General features: G+C 42.4%; 1 protein-coding gene across 23 annotated transcripts in view; it reads right to left on the bottom strand.

Annotated features, from left to right (window-relative positions):
• DIRAS2 (DIRAS family GTPase 2) overlaps window positions 1-16,158 on the bottom strand; it is a 160,628-nt gene that overhangs the window by 113,195 nt on the left and 31,275 nt on the right. The window contains exon 1 of one of the 23 annotated variants that reach the window (XM_033236822.1): window positions 12,908-12,930. The exons of 21 other annotated variants lie outside the window; for them this stretch is intronic. The gene's annotated coding sequence lies outside the window, so the exon portion shown is untranslated. Of the gene's footprint in view, window positions 1-12,907; window positions 12,931-16,158 lie in introns of those variants that run through there. One more of the 23 variants, XM_033236832.1, reaches the window with a different exon arrangement.

The raw sequence follows: 16,158 nt of genomic DNA, 5'->3' as shown, positions 1-16,158 counted from the left end.
CTCCTACTTTAAGTTTTCCCACCTTTCTGGTCCCAACCAATGTACATCTTACATGTATTGATGGATGTCTTACGATATGGTTTGGCTCTGTCCCCAACCAAATCTCATGTTGAATTTTAGCTCCCACAATTCCCGTATGTCATGGGAGGGACCCAGTGGGAGGTAACTAAATCATGGAGGCAGGTCTTTCTCATGCTGTTCTCGTCATAGTGAATAAGTCTCACAAGATCTGATGGTTTTAGAAAGAGGAGTTCCCTTGCACAAGCTCTCTCTTCCTTGCCACCATGTAAGATGTGATTTAAGGCTCCTCCTTGCCTTTCATCATGATTGTAAAACTTCCCCAGTCATGTGGAACTGTGAGTCAATTAAATCTCTTTTCTTTATAAATTACCCAGTCTCAGGTGTGTCTTTATTAGAAGTGTGAGAACAGACTAATATATCATATGTCTCCCTAAAATGCATAAAACCAAGCTGTAGCCCTACCACCTTAGGTGCATGTTCTCAGGACCTCCTGGGGCTATGTCATGGGCCATGGTCACTGCCATGTGGTTCAGAGTCTCTTCAAATATTTTACAGAGTTGCCTCTTTTTGTCAACAAGATGGAGGAAAGGCCCACATACTAAGAAATGCAAGCAGCCTCTACCAAATGGGGAAACTGAGGAAATGGTTCTCCCTTAAGGACTCCAGAGAGGAATACAGCCACCAACATCCTGATTTCAGCCTTGTGAGACTCACGTCACACTTCTGGTTTGCAGAACTGTAAGATAATACATTTGTGTTGTTTTAAGCCACTAAGTTTAGGATAATTTGTTGCAGCAGCAATAGAAAATAAATATATCTATCTTTGCATAATGAAGAGGCTACCTCTCTGGCCTCTTCACTATGCAAAGATGGGCATATTCCTTCGTTATACAAAGATAGACATATCCCCAAAACACTGTCTACCTCTGCCTCACCATAGAAGCAGCTGGCTAAAAGTTTAGACCAAAGATGGGCCCCTTTGTCTATATTTGCAAGTAAAGTGACCATTTTTACCAATGAGCATAGCCTGTGGTGCAGACCTGTTTCCATATGGGCACAGACCTGTTGATGCTGGGAGTAGGTGCAGCCTCTTTATAATTCAAGCATCAGAAAAAGAAAAGAAAGGCGTTTGAGGTTTATCTTACTGCCAAATGCAAAACTGAATTTTGTTTCAAGAGATCCCAGGCTCCTGAGGGACTTGTTTCCACTGAGACAGCTGCTAAGCCTCTTAGGGAAGGTGATAGTTTATGTCCAAAAATTTCTTTATAAGAAATCTTCAACCAAACCACTCAGAGCTGCATGTTCTTTACATTCTGCATCTTTGTTATTCAGATCAATCCACTAGGCAGAAAGGAAGTATTTACTCAGCTACAATGTATGAAATTTGCATAGCAAAGAGATGGCAGCCTTGTTATTACCATAATAATATAGAATTGTTCTGCAAATATACATGGAATTGTGAATGTAGTCATATTCTCAGTCTGAAAGGGTAATTTTATAAATCCAAATAATATGGAAACTAATCAGGTTTCTGAGGAAAAAGTTGCTTTTTACAAGAAATGTAGTTTACCAGAGAAATTAAGGACTTTTTTCCCAAAAGTTTTGAATATAAAAAAACATAATTAATGATGAGCTCCTACCTAGGTTAGAAGGCAAAATGTGAGAAATATCAGGAAAAAGTTGGTTGCAATGGGCATCTCTACAAGTTCACACTTTGTTTTCATAATTTATTGAAATACTTATGAGCTACTTGTAAATAAACTTAAATAAACAGAGATCAGCTGTAAAGTCTGGAAATTCTCAGTGTTTCTTTGCAGGTGCATATTCTGCCTGGTCATTTAAGAAGATGACTTAGAGGGACAAAAAATTTGAGAAGGGAGATAGAGGACAGATATTTCAGGGAGAAATAATCAGAGGGATATAATTTCAGAGAGAAATAGGAGATAAAATAGCAAATGTTGAATCAGGGCAAAAGAGGAAGAAGTGAAATGGAAAAGAAAGAGAAGATGCGATGTGACATAGGAAAGGAGGAAGAACGCAGCAGCCACCTTCACTTCCAACCTGAAGACCCACCAGGATGGTGACTCTGTCTCCCTGGGAGTTCTCCTGTCCAGCAAGGCTGCAAAGGACTCTCCCCCAAACCTTGTTCTGCCAATCTCTTGTTGTCTTGTTGTTTCCTCTTTAGGGAAAGTCCAGGTCTTCACATCTCCCAAAGCTAGCCCAGTTTTCAGGGAGAGGAGTGACAGAGCTGGGACCCTTCTTAGGGGCCTACCAGGTACCTTGCCTCTAAACCAAGCACGGAACTAAAGGAAAATCCTGATTTTCTTTGAGGGAAATCCCGGGCACCTAGCTAGCCCTGAAAAGTAAATGAGAAACTTCATAAGCAAGAAAGTAATTAGAAGCTAAAAATAATAGCCAAGGAAGTAGAGTCAGAAGATGTTTGGTTCCCTACAGAAACTAAAGATAACATCTTAACATATGTATTTTAGTTATTTTTCAGAAACCTAGACTCCCACCCAGTGTGTCTACTGGCACAGACCTCCCTTCTATTGTATCTCCCTTTTGTTCACCTCACATCAGGGAGAGCTGAGGAATGAACTCTGACTGCCATTCTTCATTCCAAATTTCTACCTGAGGGGCCTGGAGGAAGTCATAACCATGAGTCAGAGCTAACATTCATTTCTGCTGTTTCCAAATTTTTAGACAAAGTTTCACTTGCTTAATCAGTCACAAATCAGAAAATCTTTGAATCCACCCGTGACCTGTGGGCCTCCCACCCCATTGAAAATGTCCCAACTTTTGGGTCAAACCAATGTATTGCCTCCATGTATTGATTTGTAACTTTGCCTATAACCTCTGGCCCCTCACCTTTAAAAATACTTACACGTAAGGGAGGCAGGGTCTTGATGCAGTTTGAATTTTGTGTCCCCACCCAATGTCATGTTGAATTGTAATTCCCAGTGTTGGAGGTGGGGCCTGGTGGGAAGTGACTGGAGTATGGCGGTGGTTTTTCATGGTTCCACACCATCCCCCTAGTGCTGTCTCATGCTAGCCTTCTCGCACGACTTGGTTGTTTTAAAGTGTGTGGCACCTTCCCCCTCTCTCCTCCTCCTGCTGCCAGCATGTAAGATGCACTTGCTTCCCCTTTGCCTTCCACCATGATTGTAAGCTTGCTGAGGCTTCCCAGAAGCAGAAGCCACTATGCTTCCTGTACAGCCTGCAGAACCATGAGCCAATTAAACTTCTTTTCTTTATAAATTACCCAGTCTCAGGTAGTTCTTTAGAGCAGTGAGAGAACAGACTAATATAGGTCTCAAGCATGAACTGCCCAATTCTCCTTGCTGGTGCCATGCAATAAATGCCTCACTTTGTCTCGCTCTAATCCAGATGTCAGTGTTTGGCTTTGCCATGCAAAGCCAATGTGATCGCAGTGGTCCAAAAAAAAACACCAACCATCCCTTGGAACATTTGGATATTTTGTTTATTTTTATACATTCTCCAACCCCCATATATCTCTCCTGGTAGGCAGTAAGCCCTGTAAGGGAGATTTAATCTCTCCCCTTTGGAAGCCTCGGTCCTGAAGCACCAGGACTTGATCTTCAACAGGCCTGGGGATGTGTCCCATACCCACTCATTACTTATATGACATTTATCAATGTATCTAAACCTTAATTTTCAGGTTTTTCAGCTATAACATGGAAATCATGGTATGCTAATTGTCAAGGCGGTTGAGAAAATGAAACAAGAGAACGTACATAAGCCACCCTAAACATAATAGTAGCATAACCTATAGACAGAACACCAGAATTATGGTACTGTTTTAGTTTCCTATGGTTGTTGTCAGCCAGTGGTTTACAGCAACACCAGTTTTGTTATCTTAGAATTCTGGAGGTCAGAAGTCTGATAAAATTCTCACCAGCCTACAACAAGGTGGTGACAGGCTGAGTTCCCTCTGGAGCCTCTAGGGAAGAATGTTCTCTTCACTTTTCCAGCTGCTAGAGGCCATCCACATTCCTTGGGTTCTAGTCCCAAATCCCTCCAACCTCAGCTTCCATCATCACCTCTTCTCTGCCTCTGACTCTTCTGCCTGCTTCTTTTCCCTCATAAGGATCTTTGTGATGGCCTCGGGCCCATGCAGATAATCCGGGATCATCCTCCCATCTCAAAGTCCCTAACTTAATTACATCTGTAATCTGTAAAGGCCTTTTTACCACATGAGGTCACATATTCACAGGTTCAGGGAATTGAGGCGGACATGGCTGAGGCCACTCTTCTGTCTGCCACAGATACCAAAACAAAATTCAAATGCTATAAGACTTGATAAAATAAAAGATATGACCAGAATTGAGAGGGAATTGTAGAAATTAGAACCCCTCCTCCCACATGAGATATGAGATGTGAGGGGCCACTGAAGATATGTCAAAATGGACCAAACAAGGAATAGAGTCTTGGGATGATGTTTGGAGTTACAAGATTACCAATGGAGAGACAAAAATAACTCATATCAAAAAATGGAAAGGAGACAAGGGCAAGGCAAATAGAGGCAAAAAGGTGATCCATCTTTATTAATGTGTAGTCAATGTATGAAATCTAAAGAAACAAAGTGAAAAACTAAAGAAATGGAAAAACATTTAAAGCTATGGAAATAACCGTTGGCAAATTAAAATACTTTTTTTGTGTATTATGACACAATATACAAGTCTCTCTCTTTCTCTTTCTCTCTGTTTGTTTGCACTTTTATTTTGCTGGAGTAAAACATCCAAAGGGAGGAGGTCATCTTTTGGATTCCCTGCTGGCTAAAAATTTTCTTTGTTTTGCTCTCAGAGAACCTCTCTAGGCAGCTGATGATGCCTTCCTGATCCAGGACAGGTGAGCCCCCACAATTAGGGTTTAGCCCAAGAAGTTTCTTGGCTTCACTAAGGAACGAATTCAAGAGTGAGCCTGTAGTAGAAAATAGCTTAATTGAGGTAGCAGTGTTACAGCTCCATGCCTGCTCCTGCAAAGCAGGGTTACCCCATAGATTGTGTTTGGAGAGTAGCAGTTCAGAGGCAGTTTTGCAGTCATATCCATACCTGCTTTTAATTACATGCAAATTAAGGGGTGGGTTATTCATAAATTTCTTTGGGCAGTAACTTCCAGGTGTTGCCATTGCAATGGTAAACCACCATGGCACTGGTGAGCATGTTTGATGAAGAGGTGCTTTCAGTGGCTGTTTCAGCCGCTGTTCTAGCCAGTCTTTCACCTGGTCTGGATGAAAGACCAGATGTCTTTCATCTGGTCCTGCCTCTTACCTCATTCCCTGCTCAGAGGTTAGATACTTCTCGTTGCAGAAGGGTGAAGGCCCATTTTCTGTAACTGCTTTCTGCTGATTTTAGGGGCATAGGCCCTGCCTAGCATCAGAGGAGTAAAAATGTCTGGATACCTTATCTAGGGGGCCAAGAGGCAGGATGTTTTTATTCTCTGGATCAGTAGACAGAATGTGTTTGAAGCCTTGTGCCAGCATTGTCTTTACCTGGAACTGTTATAATCTAGAAGACATAAAGTTTACTAAGAGGTTAAAGTAGCAAGGGCCAAAGATTAGTAATAACAAGACAGCTATCGGAAGTCCTAGGATTGATAAAAAACCAAGTGAGACTTGGGATGGCACTTTCAATAGTGGACCAGATATAGTTGGGTTCAGTGCCCTAGTTAGAGCTATGTAATCAGGTAGCGTGCTCATAGATCTTTTGAATGTGAACCTCGACATGCCCAGAGTTGTTAATATATGTGCAGTAAGTTTTACTAATAACTGCATAGACTTCACTTTGTTCAGCTAGTAAATAATCCAATACTAGTCTGTTATCGAGAACTACATTTGCCAAAGAGTCTAGGGACTCTTGAATTCCCTTTACTGCCTGACCTGCATTGGTGGCTAAGGATTCTAGGATTTCAGTCAAGCTCTTTAGGGTTGACTGATGGTAGGCACAGCTACCCCCCTGGATGCCACTAGTCCTACTGCTGCCCTGATTCCTGCCAGAATTAATCCTCTTGCTTGCTTCTTTCTGGTATTCCTGGGTCTTATGGGGTTATAGACTGTGACCCCTGAAGAGGCAAGGGTGGTCAACATACATTCACCTCTGCTTCAAGCTTTTGATATACAAGGGAAAGCTACTCCTAAAAGAACAGGTGGCTCCTTGGAGAGTCAGGCATGGTTATGGGGTGTGACTTCTTGCCATTCATGGTCACAAACAAAAATGAGCCCTGTTGGGGCTCCAATAGAGGCCCTACAGGGTATGAGACCTATCCTTTGCTGCCAAACTGAGTCTATGAAACTATTCCTCCCCTGTTCCAGTGGAGGTGGTTGAGAAATCTTTGTTTTCCAGAAGTGGGCAGCACTCCCACCATCCCAGCTTAGGCAGTTGTTCTTCCCCTGCATGTTGTGATCTGGGAGAAGGCACCACATATGGTCTGCTTGCTCACAAGTGGAATTTCATTGACCTTGGTGCAGCCTTGGGAACTTGGCAACTAAAATGACCAGAGCTTCACAGGGGAACTTCTGCTTTTGGGTTATTAACACAATAGCAGGCGCAAAAGATAGAATCATTAGTGCACTGGAGAGATAGATACACAACTTCCCAGGTGCAGGTGATAGTGGTTGGGGAGGTTCAGGTGGAATCCATTAGGTGGGAGAGCGTTCCTCATAGCAAGTAGGAGTCTGGGAACTTTGGGATCATATGGTTAGTTAGGAGGTCTGGGAATATGGCTGCAAGATTTTTCAGATAGGCCAGAAGGTGGAACTCTCTATCCTGGGGATGTTGATGGAAAATCCAGCAACCACGAAGATGACTCCCTGATGCCATAATTTTTGAAATATTTACCATAGAGTTATGTTCCCACCCACACTGCATCAGGATCATTGAGAGAGCCAACAGAATCAACAGTGACAGCATGGTGCCTGGTTGGGCATTAGAGTGGCTTCTACACCCAACAACCACAAAAGAGGTGTTTCCCAGGAAGACGTGGTTGGCCAAAGCAATGGAAAAGAAGCATTACAGTTAGGAAAAAGAGAAAAATTAATGTACCTATTCCCATCCACAGCATCACATTACCACTTCTGGCTGTTGATTCTTTTAATTAAGTAGTGGAGATCTTTTAAAGGTTCACAGATGTAATCGTGGTGTTCTCATTTTATGCCTGCAATGCATAAGAAATAGGTTTAATCCTGGACAGGTGTACCTGACTAGTTATTCCCTGGAGTTTAACATTAGTAGGGTACTCAGCAACACTTGACAAGCACTCTTCCACTTTGGTTGTAATCCCTTGGGGGATTTTTCTTTTTAAGTTTTTAGTAAGACTAAGTCTTCTGGGAGGAGGCAATACTTTATTTCTATATTCTTAAAGGGTCTTGTGAACCTGGCCTAAATTGTAAAGGGGGCATAGTGAGGTGTCTCCAATCCCGTTTTGTGTCATAGACTGAATTAGCTTTTTTAAGAATTTTTTTGTGTGTGTGGAAGGGGGATTTCCTATGGCCAACAGACTTAGAATCAAAAGACTCATAGTGGATTAAACATTCTAGGCCAGATGGGAATGGAGGTAGGCAGGTACTCATTAGCCCTTAAAACCATTTTAAGTACTATGAGAGTCAAAAACTAAAAGCCAAAAATAAGGTTGTAAAACTGACTTATCTGTACATCTGTGCATTGAGCTACTGTAATCTGACTTGTAGCAATTAGCTATACCAAACACAAGCATTTTGTTTAGGCATCTGTGTGCCTTTTTTTTAATTTGGAGGGGCTGAATTAATTTTATCCCTTAAAACCTAGCCCTTGCAATCTTGCATGCCCACTTATTCCACTATAGTTCCTGGACCTGAAGGAATTAAATCATTTTAAATTCTAGATGTAAAACAAAACAGAGAATTAGCAATGTTTCAAGCAAAAAGGTCATACACGCTGCCTAGTTTTGAGAATGACAGCAACAGAAGCTCATGGGTAGCTAAACATTTAAATTATTTAGTATCAAGACATAGAACAAGTTATATTCAGTTAGAGGCAAAATTATTAAATGAATACAAGCTTTTCTCCGTGTCTCATGAAAGCAGTTTACTTTGATTGTCTCCTTTGCCCAGGTTTACAGACAAGGCTTTGGTTAACTTGAGTTTGATGTTAGATACTGGCAGGAATTGGTGCCATCTCCAGATGAGCTATGCATACCCAGGAATCAAAGCCCTGTAACTTAACAGCACATGGATTAGTTAATAGCACCTGATAAGGAACTTGTCAGAGGGCTGGAGGTGGTGATACTGGAGTTCATGACCTGACTGGAAGCTATAAAAAGATTTTATAACCTTGTAGTGATTAATTTTTATAGCTTTGATAAACCCCAGCAACAAGCAAGAGATTTAAACTAGGATTCAATTCTGAGGGCATTTGTCAAAGGTGTTAAAGTCCCAAAATATTTGATCAGTGTGGAACTACAGGTTATTGTAAGCAGTAGTTACTTATTTATCCAAAGTTAAATACTCTTAGCAGTGTGATTACCTCTCCATATGGGAACTCCACTTAAATAACCTGAAAGTTGAATTTGATGAAGAAAAACATAATACTTGAATTTAATCAGATGCAGGAAAAGTGTATTTAAGATTATGAGTGTAGCAGGGGAACTGAGAAAGTTTTCTGGTTAGTTACACTGAAAATTTAGAAATATCAAGAAAAACCAAGAGTATAGAATCAAGTTATATTGGAAAAAAAGGCAGCTTTTACAGACCTCTAAGACAAAACACTTTAGTATCTGGCCACAATAACAGTTGGAACCAGAAGGGAAAATGTCACAGGAGCTGATGAAAAGGCTAAAGGAGACAGTTATATGACTCTGAGAAGCAAGAGGATTTTAAAAGAAATAGAATATAAAATCAAAAAGCAAAATTTTGGGTAATTTAGCAAATTAATACTGTAAGAAACTTTGGTTTGACATGGAGACTATTTTTAGAAAGTCTATTATACATAATTTTCTTTTCATTACAGCTAGCTTAATCACACACAAAATTCCTTTCATAAATTCCCCTTTATGAACCTTATCACAACTTACATATACCATCCACCACATGCTTGGACAATTTGACTTGTCCTATACTAACTCTTTTTTAAATAACCAGTCATTTTACTCTAGGATAAGAGTTTACTATAGAAGATCCTTTTTATATAAAATTACTCTATATCCTTCCTTGCAAAAAAATATATTTTTTATTTGGAGTTTTCTTTATATCTCTTTTTTTTCCCCACTCACTGGTCCCTTCATAAGTTGAACCTCACCTTCATTGACTTCTGAATTTGACAAAAATTACTCTTTTTCCCAATAAAGAATATATTTTCCCTGGTACATTTTATATAAACCTAGGAGGCAAGAAATCCTGAACTTCCCAACAGACATTGGCATTCTGTAGATGAGAACCATTTCACAATTTTAAGGTTTTCAACTATACAAAAACTTGCTATTTAAAGACATTTTAACCAGTTCAAAACCTACAAACAACAGTGGTTTACCTTAAAGTTAAATTGTAAAAGACACAACATTCTTTTCAAACTAAGAAGTTCAGACTAGACTTACATGTTTAATTTATTCTTGCTTTTTTATTTATAAGCCAATCTGATAGCATGCTAGACACAGGACATGCCACAATACCTGTCTATACACATAAACAAACACATCAAACAAAGGGCCTATACAAGGTAACACGATCCAAATTATTTACAAAACTGGGACCTGTCTACCTGACCAAACCTTATTTGCCCCAATAGGTATGGAAGACATGAAGAGGCAGGGAAGGGGATCCTGTAGCAGCCAATAAGGAAGCAAGGGGCAAACTGTGTTACTGAAGGGGAGACCTGAGTCTCTGAGCTGCTGGAGAGCTCACCCAGCAGTGGGACACTAAAGAAAAGTGTTCAGGCGGCCTCTAGTCTGCCACTGCAGGAAGCTGTCTGTCAGGTAAAGGATCTAAGATCCCTAATAAACTTACTTGAGCAAAGCAGCTCATTGGGGCTAGTGGAAGAAGGTTAGCTCTAGAATTGATGGGGAACTTTTTCTCTCTCTCATCAGGGACAGTCAGGACAGTCTCATTGTCAATGGCCCTTTTGTTCATAGTAGGCACATTGATTCTGGCCCAGGGGCCAAACAGTTGGGGGCTCTCATCTGGGCATTCCAGACACTGATCTTGTGACACTTTCTTGGGATGGGTAACCGTGAGGAGGAAGGCAGCTTAAAGCATATGCTAATAATTGCACTTTTTGGCTATTTCTTAGGGTTTTGCCTCTTCTTTTCCTCTGTCACTGTTGTTGTAAACCCCAAAAGTCGTGTTTAAGAGTTGGATTATGGGGGTGTGAGACCCCTTGCTGCTGCTTTTTGTAGCATTTTCCTGATGTCAGGGGAAGACTTGAGTAATAAAATGCATACCCAGGAGAGTCTGCCTTTCTGGGGAGTCTGGATCTGTGTTAGTATATTTCTTGAGTGCCTCAACCAAACGACCCTGAAACAGAGTGGGACTTTCATATTTTCGCTGAGTTATTTCTCTAACCTTGTCATAATTGATTGGCTAAACCACACCCTTTTCCCACTGCATTTCTTCCACAGCACAGCAAGTAGATGATAATACTTGCAAGTCATGACAAGTTAAGTTGAAGAACATAGTCAACTTAAAAAACTCCTCTATAAACTTTTCTGGATTCTCTGAAAACTAGCCAAATTTTCTTTGTTAAATAAAGCCAAATCAGACATAGAAAATAGCACATGTACTCTAAGTGCTCCCCAATTTTCATCAGCTACTTCCTGCAATGGACACAGGCTTGACTTTTAGGGGCTGATATGGGGTCCACTTCTGGAGGTATTGGTTGGACCTACTCTTTTGAGCAGTAAGAGGTATAGGCTGGAGCTAGCTGGATAACGGGGAGAGGTGCCTGATGACCTTGGGATGGAATCCTTTGTTAGAAAACCGGCAGGACCCTCCTCAGAACGGGGTCACTGAGGAGGCTCCAGGAAGGGCATAGACCTTCTGGGAGAGCAGCTAGGAATGCCATTTGATGCAGGGCAAGCTAGCCCCAAAATTGGGGCTTAGCCTGGGAAAGTTCTTGGCTTCACTCAGGAAAGGATTCAAGAATCAGCTGGTGATAGAAAAAAATGACTTTATTGAAGCAACAGTGTTACAGCTCTGTGACTGCCCCTGCAGAGCCAGGATACCTCAAAGGCGGTGTGTTTGAGTAGCAGCTCAGAGGCTGTTCTCCAGTTATATTTATCCATACCTTTAATTACATGCAAGTTAAGGGGTGGGTTACTCAGAAATTTCTAGAACAGAAGTGGTAACTTCCAGGTGTTGGCACAGCAATGGTAAACCATCACGATGCTGGTGGGCATGCCTCTTCCCTGTTTCAACCAGTCTTCAGTCTGGCCCAAAGTGAAATCCCACCTGCTACTTCACTTCCAGTGGTGTCTGCAGTGACATTTTGTTCCCTCTTTTGAAATCATTTTCAGTGGGGTCTCTTGTGGGTGGCACGTTAAGCACAAGTGCTCAGTCAACTGCACTGAACCAGAAATTCTGCATCTGTGCTGACCTGAGACGCTTTCTGGCAAACCAAGTGTATAAACCATACGGACCATGGGACAGATGCCACACCGCTCTCTCACACCTTCATGCACGTCCTTCAGTGTTGTGCAGCAGCAGCCTCTAAGGAAAGCAGCCCTGAGATGCATTTTTAAAACATTTTTACTATTTGATTTGATTTTTACAACTGTGAGGCACAGATGTATTACTGGGGGAAAAAATATGTAGAAGACATGGCTGGATGTGTGTTATGAGAAAGAGGTCAAGTGCAAATGAGGAAAAGAGGAACTCATGAACCTCTTCTGCCTTTTGGCGAGTGGCCAGTCATTTGAAACTGTGAAGCAGAAGGTAGCGAGGGACAGTCATTCCTGTGGGTGCCACAGGAACCCACAAAGGGGAAACTTCCTCTTTGTCCTTGGAAGGGTCACTGAAAATCAACTGACAAGAGACAGACTAATTGGAGAAAAGGCACACATATTTATTAATGTGCATAGGAATCTTACGAAGATCTCCAAGAAATGGTAAGGTGGTTGACACATTGACACTATCTTTTTTAAGCCTTCTTTGATACAGGGTCTCACTCTCTTGCCCAGGCTGTAGTACAATGGCAGGATCACGGTTTACTGTAGCCTCAAATTCCTGGGCTCAAGCAGTCCTTCAAACAATCCCACTTCAGCCTCCTGAGGAGCGGGAACTATAGGTCTGTGCCTCCATGCCTGACTAATTCTTTTCATTTTTTGTAGAGATGCGGGTCTCACTACGTTGCCTTCAACTTGAACTTCTGGCCTCAAGTGATCCTCCTGCCTTGGCCTCCCAAAGTGCTGGAATTACAGGCAGGAGTCACCACATCCAGCCTATACACAGCTTAAGGTTACAGAAAAAATGTAGGCTTGGAGTCCACCCAAAAACCGGTTGTGGCAGTAAATCAAGTTATGATGTCAAGGCAGGTTATGGGAGGAAGAGAAGAGGAGGTCTGGCTTGCAAATGTGGTCTTATTATACAGGTGAAACCTTACAGGTAACAGTCCTCAGAGAGAATAGATGGTAAATGTTTATTTCAGAAATTTAAGGCATCAGACTCCGTTAATCTTTTCTTGATCTGGACAAGGGTGAGCCTCAAAGAAAACCTGGCTGCACCATGCTGATTCTGTACAGATGCAAATCTCCCTGCAAAGACAGCTCTGCAGGGCTACCTCTATTTGCAGGCCCGCTGAACAACCACCTCAAAATATGTCAAATAAGGATATTTGGAGGTGAAATATTTTGGTTTCCTCCATTACAAATCCAAATCTGACACAAGATAGTATCATTTACTCACTGTATAGCTTTGGCCAAGTGGTTTGAATTCTCTGTCCCTCAGTTTATCCGTAAAATGAAGAAAATAATAGCACGTACTTCACAGAGTTTTATGATAATTGAATTAATATAAGCAAAGAACTTCTAATAATGCTTGGCACATAGTAAATAATCAACCTGTTATTAGAAGACAGAATCCATGGATTTACTGTTAGTATAAATAATGTGCTCTCTGCTACACAGAAAAGCAGTCTTCAAGGGGAGCATCCATTTTCCATTTGGAATCCAAGCAGAAGCGGCCTCCCTGAGCGAGGAAGGTAGGCCACAAAGAAGAGAAGGTAGATCCATGTGTGCAGGGCAGGGCCATGGCTGTAGCAGCAATGCCCATTCCTGGCCACAAGCACAGATGAAGGTGCTACCAGGATCCAGAACCAGGCACTGAAGAGGGAAGTGGGCAAGCCATGTAAGTGATCACAAAGCACTTAGGTCATGAGAAGAGGTGACCCAGACCCCACTCCCCAAACCATCATGACAGGAAGGAAGCACCAACTTGCTGCCAAAGGGAGCTTTTTAATTAGTATGTTCATTAAACTGATGCCAGCTCTCATTTCAGAATGTAAATTCAGTCTTTCCCAAAAAATCCTTGGATATCTTCAGGAAGTCCCAAGTTACTGTTAAATGTGGACACTTGCATCCCTTCTATCTTTGCTTTTTCAGAAGCAGACGCAGATTTGAGATCCCAGTAGAAAGAATGTATTTGGCAGGTGCATGGTACCCCAGCAAGGGAGTAGGGACATGGAACCAGGAGGGGAAGGTGAGAACAGGAAGGGAAGGCAGCCCAGCTGTGAGCCACTGGAGCACAAGAAAACTGCAGAACCACCTGTGCTTCTTCCTGAGGGACGAGGGAGCCGGGACATTCAGACATCAGCCTGTCAGTCATTGGTGGAGGGCTGCCAGGGTTATTAATTCCCTAGCACTCAAACCACCCCGGACGTGGGCAGAGAGACCTCCTGAGGCTTAGGAGAATGTCTTCAGGCAAAGAAGAAGTTGAAACTCAGATAGAATCCACAGACCACAGGAGTGTGAGTGAGTTACCAACAGTTCCGGTTACATTTACATTTAGGGAGAAGATTCTGGAGCCCAACATAGATAGATCAAGGTAAAGAGCATCCCTCCCAGAAGGTTGCCAGGATGCTCTAGAGCTCATGAGATTTGCTCTTGCTGACGCTGAGAAGCAGGAAGGACTGGGAATGGAGAGTGCAGGCTTTGAAATCCACCCATCGGGGCTGCCTCCCTGCTCTGCTCTCACAGCTCTGTGATCTTGCGCAAGTTCCATCGCACCTCTGGGTGAGATTTCCCGTCTGTCAAATGGGGTTGATGCTAATACCTATAGGGCTGTTGTGAGGACCTAACACAGTCATACAGATAAAGCACTTAAAAAGCACTCACCTTTAAGCGCTCAAACGTTTGTATTCTACATCTTTTGTCAATTGTCTTTGTTTATAAATGCTCTGGCATGCTGGGTGCTCAAAAGGTGTTGACAATAATTTATTCACTACAACGCACCAAGAATTAAGTGAAATATTGCAAAGAAAATAAAAACTAGCGTTCATCATATCCTGCGCTGGGCCTCAGAGAACCAGGCAAGGGTATGTGGCCAATGAGCAACCAATGAAGTCACTGTCAGAGTGGCTTTGTCACCCAAGGAGCCTCTACTAGTTTATTAGGGCAATCTGATTTTGAGATCCTAATCCTAGCAGTGTATGGTTATAAAAGACACCAAGTCTAAAAATAATAATTATAAAGATCTTAAAAACAACCCGTGATACTCACAAATCCTTTCGATTGGTAATTTTTGAGACATTGGACCATAACTAATACTTGGCAACAGGGCACCATTGTGCTATCATGAAGCATCATCATCAGTTCCAGTGAAGGTGAAATGGTTTCTATTATAAGCATGTTAATAACTTCTATTAATAGAGATGAGAAAAAGCACAAAACCTTTATCACTTCTTTTCATGCATGGAATAAAATGAGAACTCTATATTACAAAAAAAAAAAAAAGTTCCCTTTCTAATGCCATCCAAGGAACAATATTCTAAGTGTGCCTACTGAGACAGGATTTCATCTGAATCTATTGCTATGTATTCTCCAACATCCTCTCCAAGAAGATTAGGCCCTTTCCAGCTGAGGCTGGTTTTTACTAGCAGCGGTTAGATTTTCACAGTTCCCAGCCCAGGGCAAGGGAGGGCACCTCCCTGAGACTACATTGCCCTCTGCTGGCCATCTGAGGCCAAGTCCGACAGGGAAGGCCTCTGGGGAATTAACGTTTTTCAAAAATAAAGTTTATGAAATTATACATGAGATTTGCATAAAAGGTGAAGTGAGGTTGTTACAGCTGCAAAGTCTCTCACTCTCCAGGGGCAAAATTAAGAGGTGAGAAGTGCACTTGGAACTATCGGGATGGTGAAGGTCACACAGGCAGCGTGGGTTTGGAGTCAGGCTCAGGTTGGACCCTGCTCTGCTGGTACCAGCTGTGCCATGTTGGGCAAGTTGTCAACCCCTCTAAGCTTCAGTTTCTCATATGTGAGATGCGGTAATCCCCGGGGTCACTTATCCGAAGATTAAAGAACACAATGCACATAAAGTTGTAAGCAGCATATGTAACACTTCATGTTCTAACAAACGTTCGTTATTATTGTTCCAACTTCCTTCTTGCAGATGCAGAAACTGAAAACTCTCAGGGCTTGACATAGGGACCCAAAGTCACCTGTCTGCCTAGGGATAAGGAGGGGAGTCATCCCAGGCCAAGCCTCCCACCCTCCCCAAGGCGTCCTGGGCTTTCATGAGCATCTTTAGCTCCATCCCCTAGTCACAACCCATCTCAGTGGACACGTGTCCCGGATGCTGAACCTGGCCTACCCCACCGCCCCACACAAGGAAACGTTCCCCGTGGGCTGAGCCTCACACTCTGCTCACATTTGCCCCCCACAGAGCAGTTCACCTGGAGGGTAGCGCAGGTGCTATTCCCGAAAGGCCATGTGAAGCTAGTGCAACTGTCAGAGTGAGGAGGAAATTCCATACCACACGAGCAGTTGAGCTGGGGTGGTAGGCTCGAGGGCAGGGGCTATTAATGACTGAACCATAGAAAAGTCCATTTGTCCATTTTTCTATTCATTCGCTCCCAAGTATTTTTTGAGCAGCACATGCTAAGCAAGTCTTCTCAGCACTCACATCGAAGAAAAGAAAAGAGGTGGCCCTGGTCTGCAA

The sequence above is a fragment of the Trachypithecus francoisi genome, unplaced genomic scaffold (assembly GCF_009764315.1).
Source record: "Trachypithecus francoisi isolate TF-2019V2 unplaced genomic scaffold, Tfra_2.0 Lachesis_group16, whole genome shotgun sequence".
Taxonomy (NCBI): domain Eukaryota; kingdom Metazoa; phylum Chordata; class Mammalia; order Primates; family Cercopithecidae; genus Trachypithecus; species Trachypithecus francoisi.
Note: the sequence above shows the minus strand (reverse complement) of the source record. Positions and strands in the feature narration are given on the sequence as shown.